The sequence below is a fragment of the Triticum urartu genome, chromosome 2 (genome assembly GCF_003073215.2).
Source record: "Triticum urartu cultivar G1812 chromosome 2, Tu2.1, whole genome shotgun sequence".
Lineage (NCBI taxonomy): Eukaryota > Viridiplantae > Streptophyta > Magnoliopsida > Poales > Poaceae > Triticum > Triticum urartu.
Genome location: NC_053023.1, coordinates 550,458,034 through 550,469,153, shown reverse-complemented (window position 1 = coordinate 550,469,153; position 11,120 = coordinate 550,458,034).

Here is an 11,120-nt window from a genome sequence, read left to right as displayed (position 1 = left end):
GCAAGGTTGATCCTCAGGTGATTCTCCATGTTACGAATCCATTGCTCGGTCTCCAACTGAGTCTTGGGTCCCGAGAATTTGAGTCCATCTTCATTCATCATCTATTGGGTCCAAGGGTTTTGAGATGAGGTAGAGTTGGAGGAATAGAGAGATACACACATCACACAAGTAGACCATGATTCACACATTCATTCAATCAAACATTAATATAGTACTGCCACCCACATAAGTTGGTATGGTCAGATACTCAAATCGTAAATGTTCAAACTTATTTTCTCATGGTGGTCTACTACTAAACTAACTTCTCCAGATCTTGGTTCTGGTCTCCATGGGGCTTCTTCTGCTTGTGTTGGATATTCTCCAGTTCTTCAGCCAGATAATCTCTATTGAGACGGAGTTTCCTGTGGCGTCCCAGTATGTCTTGGAGTTGATTCTTGAGCTTCTGGATCTCAACATCTTTGGCATGAGCTATGGTCCTACTGTTCTCCAGTTCCTGACGAAGTTTCCGAACTTCACGGTCTTCCTCTGCATGCTTGGTTACCTCCAGCTTCTGGGCCTTGAGTTCTTCAAGCAGTGCTTCCTTATCGAATAAGACTTCGAGAAGGTCCATCTGGAGGTTCTTGATGTAATGCTCCAAGTCTTGGTTATACATCGTCAAACGTGAAAACTTCAGCTTTTGCTCCTTCATCAGTAAGATATGTGCTCCACCAGCTTTCTGCCATCCAAGCTTTCCAAAACTGTTCTTGCTTAGCTCATTACGATGACGATAGCACAGGCGTGCAATTGCATCATGAATGGCAGTGTTGATGCCCATACCCTTGTTGCGGGCTATCATCTCATAAGTGATGTCTCCTTTCTTGGGGTCTCCTTGACGTCCAAAAACTCGAGTCTTAATGCCCCAAGTTCTGGTTCTTCTCTTGTTCACCTTGATCTCCGGTATCGGCAACTTCAGCAGTCTGACCAGTACCATGAGGGTTGGACCACAAAGAACGTCCTTGTAGCGCTCTCTGATGTTCAGGGTGAAATTCTCCATCTAAAATTTGGAAATAAGAAGAGTTTTGGTCAAGGGTTTAAAAGATGAGGCAAAATTCCAAGGCAAAAATTGTTCTCTCGGGGTCTTGCTGGTACTAAGCCATTTCCTAGGGTCACGTCCTACAGTCAACATGTGCTCTGATACAATTTTTGTAGCGACCCGACCTCAGACGGTCAAGTCTCTGTGTATCTGTACTATCACTGGATCGGTATGCTAGCACACACAGTACATCAATGTATATATCAAAGTGCAATCACATGTATAAGTAACAAAAAAATTGATATATACCTTAAGAATCTCAGCGGAAATAGGAAAACGGGTGTGGAGTCCCATCAACGCCATCGGCAAGTTGAGTGCGGACCATAACCCTATCGTATCACTTACTCGTCGAATAATACCTGCAACATAATATGTTGCAGCCGTGTAGGTCAGTACGTTGAATGCACTGGCAAGTCACACCACAAGAGATGAATAAATGTCCTATTTATACATGCAATATGGCTGGTGGTTGGTTCTAAATTTAATTTGCATAAAGCTGATTTTTCCCTATCATCAAAATAATATCATATTGTTACTACATAATTCATCATAATATTATTGAGATGGTTGCTCCATTTATACCCAAATTCATTCAGACCCATTAATTTAATTAAGAGTGATGAGATCGCTCAATTCCCACTTTCCAGATGCTCAAATTGTCCATAACCGGGGACACGGCTAATCGATTAGTTTTACACTCTACAGAGTTTTGCACACTTTTCCCCACAAGACTCGATTACCTCCTTTGTAGTCCTCGCACTGCCTGGTGTTTGAGAGCCGAAAGATCGAGACATAGTCTTTATGAAGTGTTCCCTGTTAACCCTGGGTAGACCGATACACCTACATATATAACTACATCTGCTAGTCTACCACTGTAAGAGGTCACACAACGTACTCAACTAAGCCAGAGCCCATAATAGCTTGTGGCTGTGCAGGTAAGCGTCTAGTCATGAAAAATTGATGAATCCCTTGAGCCTGGGTGGCAGTCCATAGGGTGATCACACGGGTACTCCGGGATCCCCTGGGCAAGTCCACTGGTTTCTCCAGGGTGCCCGGGCAAGTCCACTGGTTTCTCCAGGGTGCCCCTTACCAATCCACCCAGATGTGTGTTAATGTTGCCACCTTAAGGTTACCCTTAATTATTATCGCACTCGCAACTTTCATGATCTCACATACCAATCCCCATCTACAATGGCATAGCAAAATCCCTACAACGTTGGCGACAAAGAAGTAAAGGCTCAGACCTACCTCATTGCACTACTGGGTTTATAATATAGCCAACTAACATATTCATGCCAACCCTACATCAAAGGACTAAATGCATATATAAAACATAGGGTATCAAAAATCATGATCAAGATGTAACTTGCCTTGTACTGTTGATGAAGATGAAATATTCTATTGAGTCGTCTCTCCTTCTCGTTACGTTATATCTAACGATATAAGAAAGTACTTTAACACACAACAACATACAAATAAAGATCCAAATAAAATATTCAAATTACAATACAAAATAAAAAAACATTCCTACATAAGTTGCTAGGACTTGTTTACGGGTTGAGATAAGATCAAGAATGAAAATATGATATAGGTTTTGTTCTAGGGTTGGGTCAAAGTGAAGATCACGGGTTGAAGAGTTGTGAGGCAAGGTTCTACGACAAAGTCTATAATGTAAATGGTAGATGGAGTTTGTGGCATAAAGGTTTATGTTACAAAATGTATGTAACATCTCGTGAAGTCTAAATTTGTATAATGATAGCATATGACCGGAGAGGTTCCTAATGATCTTCTCAAGAAAGCTGAATCAAGAATCAAATTAAACTAATGATGAAACTGAATTACGATAAAAAAACTATATGAAGTGTTAAGGTTGAAACAGTGGCTAGACATAGATGAACAATTAGGAAAAAAAAATCTAACAACGAGATATGAATCCAAAGATCAATTTTTGCCGAAGGAAACATTTTCAAAAGAATTACAGATTAATAGATATAGCAAAAATACTTGAATACAAATTTTAAATTTGTGTCAAAATTAATTTACCAAAAGTGAAATATTTTTGTCTCATGATAAACTTCATGTTTCAACGAATCCATGGATATAAAATTTGTCGAATTCGGACTTACGGTCTAGGAGATATGAATTTCCGAAATTTGAGTATTTTTTTAAAAAACAATTACGGGATTTACACATTGCTCACCGGAGTTTCGCCGGAGTTTCGTTGGAGTTGGAGAAGAAAAGGTCCCGACATCAACGAGTGTCCGAACGGCGGAGAGGAGGCCGGGGCGAACTTGGGAGATGCAGAGGTGAGACTGTCCTTGTCCTCGGGCGCGGTGGAGAAGCCGCCGGAGTTGCGAAAACGGATAAATCCCGGTGAGCAATTCCTCTCGGAATAGAGCGATATAAAAAGGGGTTTTCAGGGAGAGGGATGAGGGCTTCGAGGCGCTCCTTAGGGTTCCTTTTATAGAGAAAGGGGAGGCCGGGAGATGGAGATCAAGAGAGCTCATCATGGCCAATAATGGTAGTTTGTGCATGTACGTTTCACGGCTTCGTGCGTCCAATTAAAGCAACGAAATTGAGTTTTAATTCCCTGAATGAGTTCTCTTGACATTCCTCAATAATTTTTGTATTGGTGGCAAGTTGTAATGGGGAATGAATTGAGTGGGAGGAGGAGAGGAAGAGGTGGGGAGCCATGGCCATTTCTGTTCTCCTCAAGATTGAAACGTACACAGGAGGAAGAAGGGGTTCCTAGACTTGGGCTAAGGAAAAAAAATAAGATGGGCCTTAGTGGGGAACCAGGCACAGGGGGAAATTGGAAAGAGAGAATGAAAAAAAGTAGAAGTGGGCATGGTCCAAATAGGCTTAGGACATAATTACAAAATAATATATTTTTTTGTGCAAAAATTTTAAAACAGCAAATAAAATAAATGTTCACATACACATAATTATAGTTTGGTGCCTACAAAATATTATTTGTGTGCAGAAGCTAGAATACATTTTTATGGACATAAGGACAATTGTAAATTAACAAAAGGACAATTGTACCGTATTAAATATTTCCAAATATATTTTTGGAGAAGTTACATTATCTCCTCTCATTAATTTTTATTTGATTAATTTGGAAATATTTAAACGATAGTAAAACTCCAAATAATATCATATTTCAATTGGAACTCCAAAATCCAGACAAACTCCATATGAAATATTCATCCACCATATTTGAGAAAGTCATCTTATTCTCAATCCAAAATTGTGATTGTGGTTTCCAATATTTCAAAAAAAGTCAAATGGAAATTAAAGCCCTTTGATTTCTTGAATAATCTTCCCCAACCATAGTTTTCTTTATTGGACAAAATGTTACCCAACTTTTATAACATGATTAGAAAAAGTGTTAAACAAGAACTCAAAAGGTTTTAATTCTCGTGAAAATAAAATAATTTCACACAATCCATCACACAACAATCAGACAAATAATCCTATTTATTTATTTAATATAACATTCCAAAATATAGAATTTTGGGATGTTACACTTAAAAGCAACAAATTCTTCAATTTGTTCGATATCACAGTAACTATAAACACCCTTTGCATAAGAAGATAAGATTTCATTATCATTAAACTCACATAGGTAGGGGAGGTGTTTTTTAGGGTACTTAGAGCAACAAGTAAGATCACAAATTTCACAAAGATTCCAAGCATAACATAGCAATCTGTTTATTTGATCCCATAGGAGTCTCCCTTTTTCAGACAGACGGTGACGCACAAAATGAGCATGCTCATCTAAAGATTTCCCATCAACTAGGCTATTTGGGGTTTCGGCACGAGCGCATAAGGATCGAAGATGATCCAAGTAGAACACATTAAGTGGATCCATATCAATAGATTTTTAGCAAGCAAAGATGCAAGCAAAAAGAAGGCACATGGAAACACAAAGAAAGATACATATGGGAAGAAGGCGAACGGAAAAAGGGCAAATAAAACGGCAAGGGTGAAGTGGGGGAGAGGAAAACGACAAGCAAATGGCAAATAATGTAATGCGAAGGATAAGAGTTGTGATGGGTACTTGGTATGTCTTGACTTGGCGTAGATCTCCCCGGCAATGGCGCCAGAAATCCTTCTTGCTACCTCTTGAGCACTGCGTTGGTTTTCCCTTGAAGAGAAAAGGGTGATGCAGTAAAGCAGCGTAAGTATTTCCCTCAGTTTTTTAGAACCAAGGTATCAATCCAGTAGGAGACCACACGCGAGTCACCTCGTACCTACACAAACAAATAAGAACCTCGCAACCAACGCGATAAAGGGGTTGTCAATCCCTTCATGGCCACTTGCAAGAGTGAGATCTCATAGAGATGATAATAATAAGATAAATATTTTTGGTATTTTTATGATATAGATTAAAAGTAAAGATTGCAAAATAAAATAGATGGGAAGCTTGTATGATGGAGAATAGACCTGGCGGCCATAGGTTTCACTAGTGGCTTCTCTCAAGATAGCATAAGTATTACAGTGGGTGAACAAATTACAGTCGAGCAATTGATAGAAAAGCGAATAATTATGAGAATATCTAGGTATGATCATGTATATAGGCATCATGTCCGTGACAAGTAGACCGACTCCTGCCTGCATCTACTACTATTACTCCACACATCGACTGCTATCCAGCATGCATCTAGAGTATTAAATTCATAAGAACAGAGTAACGCCTTAAGCAAGATGACATGATGTAGAGGGATAAACTCATGCAATATGATATAAACCCCATCTTTTTATCCTCGATGGCAACAATACAATACGTGCCGTTTCTCTTTCTGTCACTGGGATCGAGCACAGCAAGATTGAACCCAAAGCTAAGCACTTCTCCCATTGCAAGAAAGATCAATCTAGTAGGCCAAACCAAATTGATAATTCGAAGAGACTTGCAAAGATAAACCAATCATACATAAAAGAATTCAGAGGAGATTCAAATATTGTTCATAGATAAACTTGATCATAAACCCACAATTCATCGGATCTCGACAAACACCCCGCAAAAGAAGATTACATCGAATAGATCTCCAAGAGAATCGAGGAGAACTTTGTACTGAGATCCAAAGAGATAGAAGAAGCCATCTAGCTACTAGCTTTGGACCCGAAGGTCTGAAGTAAACTACTCACACATCACCGCAGGGGCCATGGAGTTGATGTAGAGGCCCTCCGTGATCAATGCCCCCTCTGGCGGAGCTCCGGAAAAGGCCCCAAGATGGGATCTCTTGGGTACAGAAGGTTGCGGCAGTGGAAATAGGGTTTCGTGGTGCTCCTGGATGTTTGCGGGGTATATGGATATATATAGGAGGAAGAAGTAGGTCGGTGGAGCAACGAGGGGCCCACGAGGGTGGAGGGCGCGCCCCCTGCCTCGTGGCCTCCTTGATTGTTTCTTGACGTCCACTCCAAGTCTCCTGGATCACGTTTGTTCCAAAAATAACGCTCCCGAAGGTTTCATTCCGTTTGGACTCCGTTTGATATTCCTTTTCGGCGAAACACTAAAATAGGCAAAAAAAACAACAATTTGGGATGGGCCTCCGATTAATAGGTTAGTCCCAAAAATAATATAAAAGTGTAAAATAAAGCCCATTAGCATCCAAAATAGACAATATAATAGCATGTAACAATAAAAAATTATAGATACGTTGGAGACAAATCACATATCTAATAAAGTACGGTTACGACGTTCAGACACACCATTACGCTGTGGTGTTCCAGGTGGCGTGAGTTGTGAAACTATTCCACATTGTTTTAAATGAAGGCCAAACTCGTAACTCATATATTCACCTCCGCGATTAGATCATAGAAACTTTATTTTCTTGTTACGATGATTCTCCACTTCACTGTGAAATTGTTTGAACTTTTCAAATGTTTCAGACTTGTGTTTCATTAAGTAGAGATACCCATATCTGCTCAAATCATCTGTGAAGGTCAAAAAATAACGATACCCGCCACGAGCCTCAACACTCATCGGACTGCATACATCGGTATGTATTATTTCCAATAAGTCATTAGCTCGCTCTATTCTTCCGGAGAATGGAGTTTTAGTCATCTTGCCCATGAGGCATGGTTCACAAGTATCAGATGATTCATAATAAATTGATCCCAAAAGCCCATATGCATGGATTTTCTTCATGCGCTTTACACGAATATGAACTAACGGCAGTGCCACAAATATGTTTCACTATCATTATCAACTTTGCATCTTTTGGCATCAACATTATGAATATGTGTATCACTACGATCGAGATTCAACAAACCATTTGTATTGAGTGTATGGCCATAGAAGGTTTTATTTATGTAGACAGAACAACAATTATTCTTTGACTCACATGAATAACCGTATTGCAATAAACATGATCCAATCATATTCATGCTCAACACAAACACCAAATAACATTTATTTTAGGTTCAACACTAATCCCGAAGGTAAAGGGAGTGTGCGATGGTGATCTTATCAACCTTGGAAACACTTCCAACACACATCGTCACCTCGCCCTTAACTAGTCTCTGTTCATTTTGCAACTCCTTTTTTGAGTTACTAATCTTAGCAACTGAACCGGTATCAAATACCCTAGGGTTACTATGAACACTAGTAAAGTACACATCAATAACATGTATATCAAATACACCTTTGTTCACTTTGCCATCCTTCTTATCCGCCAAGTATTTGGGGTTGTTCCGCTTTTAGTGACAAATTCCTTTGCAGTAGAAGCACTTAGTTTCAAGCTTAGGTCTAGCTTTGGGCTTCTTCACGGGAGTGGAAACTTGCTTGTCATTCTTCTTGAAGTTCCCTTTCTTTTCCTTTGCCCTTTTTCTTGAAATTAGTGGTCTTGTTAACCATCAACACTTGATGCTCTTTCTTGATTTCTACCTTCGTCGATTTCAGCATCGCGAAGAGCTCGGGAATCTTTTTCGTTATCCCTTGCACATTATAGTTCATCATGAAGTTCTAGTAGCTTGGTGATAGTGACTAGAGAACTCTGTCAATCACTATCTTATCTAGAAGATTAACTCCCACTTGATTCAAGTGATTGTAGTACCCAGACATTCTGAGCACATGGTCACTGGTTGAGCTATTCTCCTCCATCTCATATGCAAATTTCAACTCTTGGAACATCTCATATGCTCAGGCAAAGTACTTGTCAAAGGTCTCATACCTCTCGACACGGGCATGGGTCTGGAATACTAATTTCAACTCTTGGAACATCTCATATGCTCCATGGCATTCAAAATGTTTTTGAAATCCCGGTTCTAAGCCGTAAAGCATGGCGCACTAAAATATTAAGTAGTCATCATATCGAGCTTGCAAAACGTTCATAGCGCCTGTATCTGCTCCTGCAACAGGTTTGTCACCTAGCGGTGCATCAAGGACATAATTCTTCTATTGAGCAACGAGGATAATCCTCAGATCACAGACCCTGTCCGCATCATTGCTACTATCATCTTTCAACTTTTCTATAGGAACATATCAAAAAAATATAGGAGCTATATCGTGAGCTATTGATCTACAACATAGATATGCAAATACTATCAGGACTAAGTTCATGATAAATTAAGTTCAATTAATCATATTACTTAAGAACTCCCACTTAGATAGACATCCCTCGAGTCATTTAAATGATTATGTGATCCAAATCAACTAAACCATGTCCGATCATCACGTGAGATGGAGTAGTCATCAATGGTGAACATCTCTATGTTGATCATATCTACTATATGATTCACGTTTGACCTTTCGGTCTCCAGTGTTTCGAGGCCATGTCTGTACATGCTAGGCTCGTCAAGTTTAACTTGAGTATTCCGCATGTGCAAAACTGTCTTGCACCCGTTGTATGTGAACGTAGAGCCTATCACACATGATCATCACGTGGTGTCTCAGCACGACGAACTGTCGCAATGGTGCATACTCAGGGAGAACACTTATACCTTGAAATTTTAGTTAAGGGGTCATCTTATAATGTACCACCGTACTAAGCAAAATAAGATGTAGAAAAGATAAACATCACATGTAATCAAAATATGTGACATGATATGGCCATCATCATCTTGTGCCTTTGATCTCCATCTCCAAAGCACCATCATGATCTCTATCGTCACCGGCTTGACACCTTGATCTCCATCGTAGCATCGTTGTCGTCTCGCCAACTATTGCTTGTACGACTATCGCTACCGCTTAGTGATAAAGTAAAGCATTACATGGTGATTGCATTTCATACAATAAAGAGACAACCATAAGGCTCTCGGTAATGCACATCACTATAAGCCTTGCAATAATGTGAATAATGAGTTAGTTACAGGATGATGCATTACATAACGAGTAAAGCGACTTGCCGGTAATGAGATTGAACTAGGTATGATGATACCGGCGATCGAATCTCGGGAAAGTAACATACCGATGACAAAGGGAACAACGTATGTTGTTATGCGGTTTGACCGATAAAGATCTTCGTAGAATATGTAGGAGCCAATATGAGCATCCAGGTTCCGCTATTGGTTATTGATCGAAGATGTGTCTCGGTCATGTCTACATAGGTCTTGAACCCGTAGGGTCCGCACGCTTAATGTTCGATGACGATTTGTATTACAAGTTATGTGTTTTGATGAACTGAAGTTTGTTCGGAGTCCCAGATGAGATCACGGACATGACGAGGAGTCTCAAAATGGTCGAGACATAAAGATTGCTATATTGGAAATTTATGTTTGGACACCGGAATGGTTTTGGATAGGTTCAGGCATTTTCCAGAGTACCGGGGGGGGGGGGGGTTACCGGAACCCCCCGGGGGGTTAATGGGCCTTCATGGACCCTAATGGAAGAGAGGAGGGAGCGGCCAGGTGGAGGCGCGTGCCCCCCAAGCCCAATCCAAATTGCACTAGGGTTGGGGGGCGGGGGCGGCGGCCCCCTTTCCTTCTTCTCCTTCCTCTCTTTCCCCCTTCTCCTTGGAATAGGAAAGGGGGGGGGTGAATCCTACTTGGACTAGGAGTCCAAGTAGGACTCCCCCCTTGGCACGCTACACCTTGGCCGACCTCCTCCTCCCCCTCCTTTATATACGTGGGAGAGGGGCACCCCAAAGGCACACCAAAGTTTCTCTTAGGCGTGTGCGGTGCCCCCCTCCACAGTTACACACCTCGATCATATCATCGTAGTGCTTAGGCGAAGCCCTGTGCTGGTAAACTTCATCATCACCGTCGCCATGCCATCGTGCTGACGAAACTCTCCCTCGGCCTCAACTGGATCAAGAGTTCGAGGGACGTCACCGAGCTGAACGTGTGCTGATCGCGGAGGTGCCGTACGTTCGGTACATGGATTGGTTGGATCGCGAAGACGTTCGACTACATCAACCGCGTTACTAAACGCTTCCGCTTTTGGTGTACAAGGGTACGTAGACACAGTCTCCCCGCTCGTTGCTATGCATCTCGTAGATAGATCTTAGGTGATAGTAGGTAATTTTTTTAGAAATACTTTGTTCCCCAACAATGGCATCCAAGCTAGGTCTATGCGTAGATATTATATGCACGAGTAGAACACAAAGAGTTGTGGGTGATAATAGTCATACTACTTACCAGCAACGTCTTACTTTGATTCGGCGGTATTTTTGGATGAAGCGGCCCGGACCAACATTACATGACCGCGTTCATGAGACTGGTTCTACCGACATGCTTCGCACATTGGTGGCTAGCAGGTGTCAGTTTCTCCAACTTTAGTTGAATCGGGTTTGACTACGCCCGGTCCTTGTTGAAGGTTAAAACATCACACTTGATGAAAAATCATTGTGGTTTTGATTCGTAGGTAAGAACGGTTCTTGATAGAAGCCCGTAGTAGCCACGTAAAACTTGCAGCAACAAAGTAGAGGACGTCTAACTTGTTTTTGCAGGGCTTGTTGTGATGTGATATGGTCAAGACGTGATGATATATAAATTGTTGTATGAGATGATCATGTTTTGTAAAATTTATCGGCAACTGGCAGGAGCCTTATGGTTGTATCTTTATTGTATGAAATGCAATCACCATGTAATTGCTTTACTTTAT